Below are 7,161 nucleotides of genomic sequence, written 5' to 3' on the forward strand. Positions count from 1 at the left end.
AAAAAAAAAAAAAAAAAAAAGTGCAGCGCTCCCTGTAAGCTTCAGGCAGCACTAGCCATAGTCAAAGATCTTCCCTAGAGTCTCTAAGTCTTTTCTCCTACCTATCAGACAATGTGTTTGCATTCCTCTTGCCCTTAGATTAACCATTTTTGAGACAATTTGAAACCATAGGCCCTGTGGGAAAAGATGGTTAATATAATTGCTGTTAATAGGTTCAGATGTATTCTGGCTGAGAACTCCTACGGGCAGAATCGTTTTTTTTATTCTTTCTTTCTTTTTTTGAGCCGAAGTCTTGCTCTATTGCCCAGGCTGGAGTGCCATGGCGTGATCTCAGCTCACTGCAGCCTCCGCCTCCCGGGTTCAAGCGATTCTCCTGACTCGGCCTCCTGAGCAGCTGGGATTACAGGCGTGCGCCACCTTGCCCACCTAATTTTTGTATTTTTAGTAGAGACAGGATTTTACCATGTTGGTCGGGCTGGTCTCGAACTCCTGATCTCGTGTTCCGCCCAGCTTGGCCTTCCAAAGTGCTGCAATTACAGGCGTGAGTCACTGCGCCCAGCCAGGGAGATTATTTAGAAAGGTCTGAAGCCCTGTTTTTATCCACTTGCTGCAACCAGCCTTGCCAGCGTCGGTGCAGGGGTCATAAACTGGCATTTCAACCTTCAGGGCTTGAGGGCAAGGAGTTCTCAGTCAGCTGAGATTGGAGGCTCTAGGCAGAGAGTGGCCCTCAGCCTAGCGTATGACTTACCATCTCTGCTTACAAAGTAGCTTTTTACCTCTATCCTTTGGGACTTTGCTGCAAGTGGCAAGAAGTAACCAGGATCTGTCAACATAAATTATATCTACTTTTCCCCCTAACAGCAACATAAAACATCACGGTTTATGTTCCAAGAAACAAAAGGAGACAGTTTTCCGTGAAGAATATTTTGACATCATATAACAAGGCTCTTTCTGGCCTGTGAAATCCTTGTGCTCATTGTCAAAGCCTGACTTCTTTCACTGAGCCAATGCCAAATTTTAGTTCTATTACTTGATGCACTCCATTTCTGTGCCAAATCTGTTGTTCATAATGAAACAAAGTGGACATGTAGTAGTGTAGGCAAATAAGGCGTACTTTCCTTGCAAAGCAAGAAATCTAGAGGAAAATTCCGCAAGGCTGAAAAAGTGGTTCTGAAAGGAACAGAACCCAGGTTCCCTGTAGATTTCTAGGTGATCCTTTAGCATGCGGAATGCAACCTTCTCAGCGTGTTACCTCCAGGCTGCAAAATGGCTGCCCCACCAACAGCTCCACACCTACACCCAAGGTAGGAAGAAGGGGAAGGGCAATAGGGTGAAGCCTCCTCCAAGTATACCTCCATTTAAAACTTTGGCCAGGTGCGGTGGCTCACGCCTGTGATGCCAGCCCGTTGGGGGGCCAAGGCTGGTGGATCTCTTGAAATCAGGAGTCTGAGACCAGCCTAGCCAACATGTGAAACCCCTTCTCTACGAAAAATACAAAAATTAGCGGGGCGTGGTGGTGGGCGCCTGTAATCCCAACTACTCTAAGGCTGAGGCAGGATAATCTCTTGAACCTGGGAGGTGAAGGCTGCAGTGAGCTGAGATTGCACCACTGTACTCTAGCCTGGGCAATGGGAGTGAGACCCTGTCTCTACAACAACAGCAAAACAAGAAAAAAATATGATAGCCATTCTTGCTGTTGTCTTTTTTATGAAATGATAACTCACTGTGATTTTCATTTGTCTTTCCCTGATCACTAATGAATGCCCTTTTTTTTTCAAACCTGAATGATGATCACTAAAGTGTACGCTTATGATTCGTGCATCCAATTATAAATTACACTTCAATACAAAAGTTTATTTTAAAAGTACATGTTTTACATAAAGTAGTCTTATGTTCTATTTTTAAAGTGAAAGCACCAATAAGAGACAAGAATAGCAGCTGGTAAATGAGACAGACCTGAACAGGAAGTGCTGAGCAACGCTCTGCATCTTTTAGTAGCAGAGGTGCCTAACTCCTCTGAGCATCTATTGCTTCATCTTACACACACACATGGCTTCCACCACATGGCTTCCACCAAGCACACACACACACACACACACACACACACACACACCAAAACAACAACAACATTGACCAGGCCCAGTGGCTTATACCTGTAATCCTAGTACTTTGGAAGGCTGAGGCAGGTGGATCATTGAGGTCAAGAGTTCGAGACCACCCTGGACACCATGGTGAAAACCCATCTCCATTAAAAATATGAAAACTAGTTGGGTGTGGTGGTGGGCATCTACAATCCTAGCTACTCTAGAGGCTAAGGCAGGAGAATCATTTGAAGTGGGAGGTGGAGTTGCAGTGAACCGAGACTGTGCGATTGCACTCCAGCCTAGGTGACAGAGACTCCATGTCAACAACAGCAACAACAATGACAAAAAAAACCCTCACAGGGTTGTGGTTAGTGTGGCACCTACAGGAGCTCAAAATAGTAAGATTTTTTTTCCCAAAAATCATAAAGATTATTAGCTCATAAAATGACTCTTGCATTTGCGTTGTTTGCAGTTGCTAAATCTTTTTCCTAGTGCATTAAGTTTTCTACTCTGGAGTGGACAAGCCTTGCTAAAATCATTATAAAAACATGAATGATGAATATGTCATGTCTTCCTCGGATTCAACAAATTTATGAATGTTTCAATAAATGCCTCCTCACTTCAAGTGGGGAGGTTAACCTTATGAATTTTCTCTTAATACAAAGACTAATAAGAAAATGAATGCTTTTTTTTTTTGAGATGGAGTCTTGCTCTGTTGCCCAGGTTGGAGTGCAGTGGCGTGATCTTGGCTCAAGTGATTCTCTTGCCTCGGCCTCCCGAGTAGCTGGGACTATGGTTGTGCGCCACCACACCCAGCTAATTTTTGTATTTTTTGGTAGAGATGGCGTTTGCACCATGTTCACCAGGATGATCTCAATCTTCTGACCTCGTGATGTGCCCTCTTCAGCCTCCCAAAGTGCTGAAATCACAGGCGTGAGCCACTGAGCCTGGCCAAGAAGATGAATGCTTCCTAATGGTCAAAGTGTTTGAGATTTAAGGTGCTACAATCATTCACCTGCTGGATCTACTGCTCAGGTACAACATGTTTCAGTAAGTCAACAATCAACTGACTTAAATATGCTTTGTTTCACCTATAAAGTCAGTGCAATCACATGTTGCATTGCTCATATACAATTTAATTATTAGCTATAAATCTCTGAGATGACGGTAGCAGTGTAAATTCAGTGTTACATTGCAACAGCATTAGGAGAGATTCCAAGATTCCCACCATCAATATGCATTGTACAAATGGGTTAACTTGCACTAACATTAACCTTTTATTTACAAAATTATGACTTTAGACTTCAAACTTTTCTCTGTGTCAATCAAGATTAGTGTCATCTGTATGTAAGAAAAAACAATATAATAGTGCATTAAACAAGATGGAGGTTTATTTCCTCTTATGTAAAATAAATTCGTGGGTAGACAGTCATGGGCTGACATCACACTGTCCCTATGTCATCAGGAATATGGGCTCCTTCCATCTTTCCCTTCCACCACATGGCTTCCACCAAGCCCACCTCTTGGTTTTAGTTTGGCTGATGCAGCATCCACCATCAAGTCCATGTTTTAGGCAGAAAAAAAACAAAAATGGGGGGAAGGGCAAAAGAGTCAATTCCAAGAAAGTTTTCCCAGAAGCTGCTCTCAAAATTTCCATCCACATGTCACTGGCTACACCTAGCTACAAGAAGGCTGATCAATTTTGTCTCATAGAAGGGTGCATTGCGGCACCTATAACTGCACCTTAGTTCTGCCGCTAAAGAATAAGAGGATGGATATCAGGTTGACAGTCTTTGCCACACTTCAAAAAATTATTTTCCATGTGTTTCTAAAATGTTGTCATCACTAAAATTAAAATTTTTCATTCAAAATTAAAATTTGCCTGGATATAGTGACTCACGCCTGTAATCCCAGCACTCTGGGAGGCCGAGGTGGGCGGATCACCTGAGGTCAGGAGTTCAAGACCAGCCTGGCCAACATGGTGAAACCTCATCTCTACTAAAACTACAAATACAAAATTAGCTGGAAGTGATGTTGGGGGCCTGTAGTCCCAGCTACTCAGGAGGCTGAGGCAGGAGAATTGCTTGAACCTGGGAGGCAGAGGTTGCAGGGAGCCAAGTTTGCACCACTGCACTCTAGCCTGGGCAAAAAGAGCAAAACTCCATCTCAAAAAAAAAAGAGAAATAAAGAAAAAATTTAAAATTTAAAGCAATTTTCAGAGGTTTGTTTTAAATCAATCTACTGAGTTAAGATTTCGAGTATCATTCGCAACAAATACTAATTGCACCTTCTCTGTATCAGGCACATTGATAAAAAGGGATGGGATGCAATAATGAACACATCCCCACTTTTTCAGAGCTCACAGTTCATCAGCTCAGCAAAAGTATGATGTGCTAATATACTATAAATGACACCCATTTAGAACATAGCCTTAGTATTCAGGTAATCAACTACATATATATTTTTTTCTTTTTTTTGAGACAGAGTCTTGCTCTGTTGCCAGGCTGGAGTGCAGTGGTACGATCTCAGCTCACTGCAACCTCCACCTCCTGGGTTCAAGTGATTCTCCTGCCTTAGCCTTCCAAATAACTAGGATTACAGGCACCCACCCTCACACCTGGCTAATTTTTATGTTTTTAGTAGAGACAAGGTTTCACCATGTTGGACAGGCTGGTCTTAATCGAACTCCTGACCTCCGGTGATCCACCTGCCTAGGCCTCCCAAAGTTCCAGGATTACAGGCCTGAACCACTGCACCTGGCCACATAAACTATTTTAGCATAAAAATATACTTTCATTTGTTAGATGAATGATTCCCTCATTTTGAGATGCTGATACACACTAGAAAACAAATTTTAGATATTACTGCCATGCAAAGCATTCTTATAAAAAATATAGTTTTGCTACAATAGTAAAATTGCAAGTGAACATATTAATATGGATCTTGCAAATAGAATAATTAAAAGCATAGTTAAATCCACATTTTCCAGAATTTTTAATCAGAAAAAAACAAGGAGATAACAAAGGGAACATAGACAAATTAAACAATAAAGAAAACTGTAAATATTTGGCTATATTTTTCAGGTAAAAATTCAACTAAGAGAATACTGCCTTGCAGATGATGGGGCTGTGTTCAACTCCCTGGTGATTCCTTTTTTTTTTTCTTTTTTGAGATGGAGTCTCAGTCTGCCACCCAGGCTGGAGTGCAGTGGCATGATCTCGGCTCACTGCAACCTCCACCTCCCGAGTTCGTGATTCCCCAGCCTCAGCCTACCGAGTAGCTGGGATTACAGGTGCCTGCCACCATGCCTGGCTAATTTTTTTTTTTTTTTTTTGAGACAGTGTTGCTCTGTTGCCCAGGCTGGAGTGCAGTGGTGCAAACTCGGCTCACTACAACTTCCACCTCCTGGGTTCAAACGATTCTTCTGCCTCAGCCTCCCAAGCAGCTGGGACTATAGGCACATGCTACCATGCCTGGCTAATTTTTGTATTATTAGTAGAGATGAGGTTTTACCATATTGGCCAGGCTGGTCTCGAACTCCTGACATAGTGACTCTCATGCCTTGGCCTCCCAAAGTGCTGAGATTACAGGCGTGAGCCACCTCACCTGGCCTAATTTTTGCATTTTTAATACAGAAGGCATTTCACCATGTTGGCCAGGCTGGTCTGGAACTCCTGGCTTCAAGTGATCCACCCGCCTTGGCTTCCCAAAGTGCTGGGATTACAGGCATGAGCCACCATGCCAGACAAGCTTTTTTTTTTGGGGGGGGGGGGGACGGAGTTTCGCTCTTGCTACCCAGGCTGGAGTGCAATGGAGCGATCTCGGCTCACCGCAACCTCCGCCTCCCGAGTTCGTGATTCCCCAGCCTCAGCCTCCTGAGTAGCTGGGATTACAGGCACGCGCCACCATGCCCAGCTGAATTTTTGTATTTTTAGTAGAGACGGGGTTTCACCATGTTGACCAGGATGGTCTCGATCTCTTGACCTCGTGATCCACCCGCCTTGGCCTCCCAAAGTGCTGGGATTACAGGCGTGAGCCACCGCGCCAGGCCAACCAGACAAACTTTTAAAGAATTAAAGTTAGTTTCATTCAGAGGTCTTACTGAGGATTGCAACCCAGGAGAGTTTTCCAGAGAATTTCTGTTAGACCGCTCCAAAGCCGTGTTTCAGCACACAGCTTGTTTCAGTCAGTGGTGGCTCTGCCCGTGCTCATTACATTAAACATGTTCAGAAGTTACATAAGAGTGAAATCTCATCACGGTTTGGGTGCCAGGGTCCATCTGGTTATAGATTATGGAGGCATAATCATTAATGCTGTCAGACATTACTTCATGCACACGAAGAGGCAGACGCTAGGATCACTGAACTTATCTTTTCTAAAACTGCAGTGATTCAGGCAAAAGAATGGGAACCTGCACTCTATCCTGTTTATCTTTAGGGTATCCTTCCAGAGGGTTGCCCTTAGTCACTGAGTCAGGGGCTTTGTGAAATTCTCTGGCAAACAGAATGAGCAAACATAGCTTCTTAGGTTTGCTACTTTGTCTCAGAAGAGTCATCCTAACCTAGGTGAAGACAGGCATTTCCTGCCCTAATGCTGCATTTCCCAAGACCACCCTGTCTTGCCACACCCCCATCCTGTGTTGTGGGTTTTTTGTGTGTGTGTGTGATAAATGAATGAAAGTTTAAAGTTTTAAATAACTGTCCATATCCTCTCACCACTGCCTCAAGAATTTCCCTGGATGTTCTTTTACTTCGCAAGTAGCACAGAATGAAAAAAATATAATCGTAAAAAAAGACAAGTCTCTTAAATATTTGATGAAATGGTACTGTATTTTTGAGTTTGTATTCCTTGAACTTTGCAATAATAAGGGGAGGGGAGGCGCTCAGGGATTATTCCTTCAGAATCTACAGGTATTTCTTGACTATCTGCTGTGGGCTGGGCACTGCAGTCAGTGCAGAAACGCAGGGTGAACATGACACCACAGGTTCCCTGCCTTCAGTTTTGTTTCCACATGGTTAAGGCTCTTCTCTTCCATGCAAGAATGAATCCTTTCTCTCTCCCTTTTTTTTTTTTTTTT

The sequence above is a fragment of the Cebus imitator genome, unplaced genomic scaffold (genome assembly GCF_001604975.1).
Source record: "Cebus imitator isolate Cc_AM_T3 unplaced genomic scaffold, Cebus_imitator-1.0 Scaffold521, whole genome shotgun sequence".
Lineage (NCBI taxonomy): Eukaryota > Metazoa > Chordata > Mammalia > Primates > Cebidae > Cebus > Cebus imitator.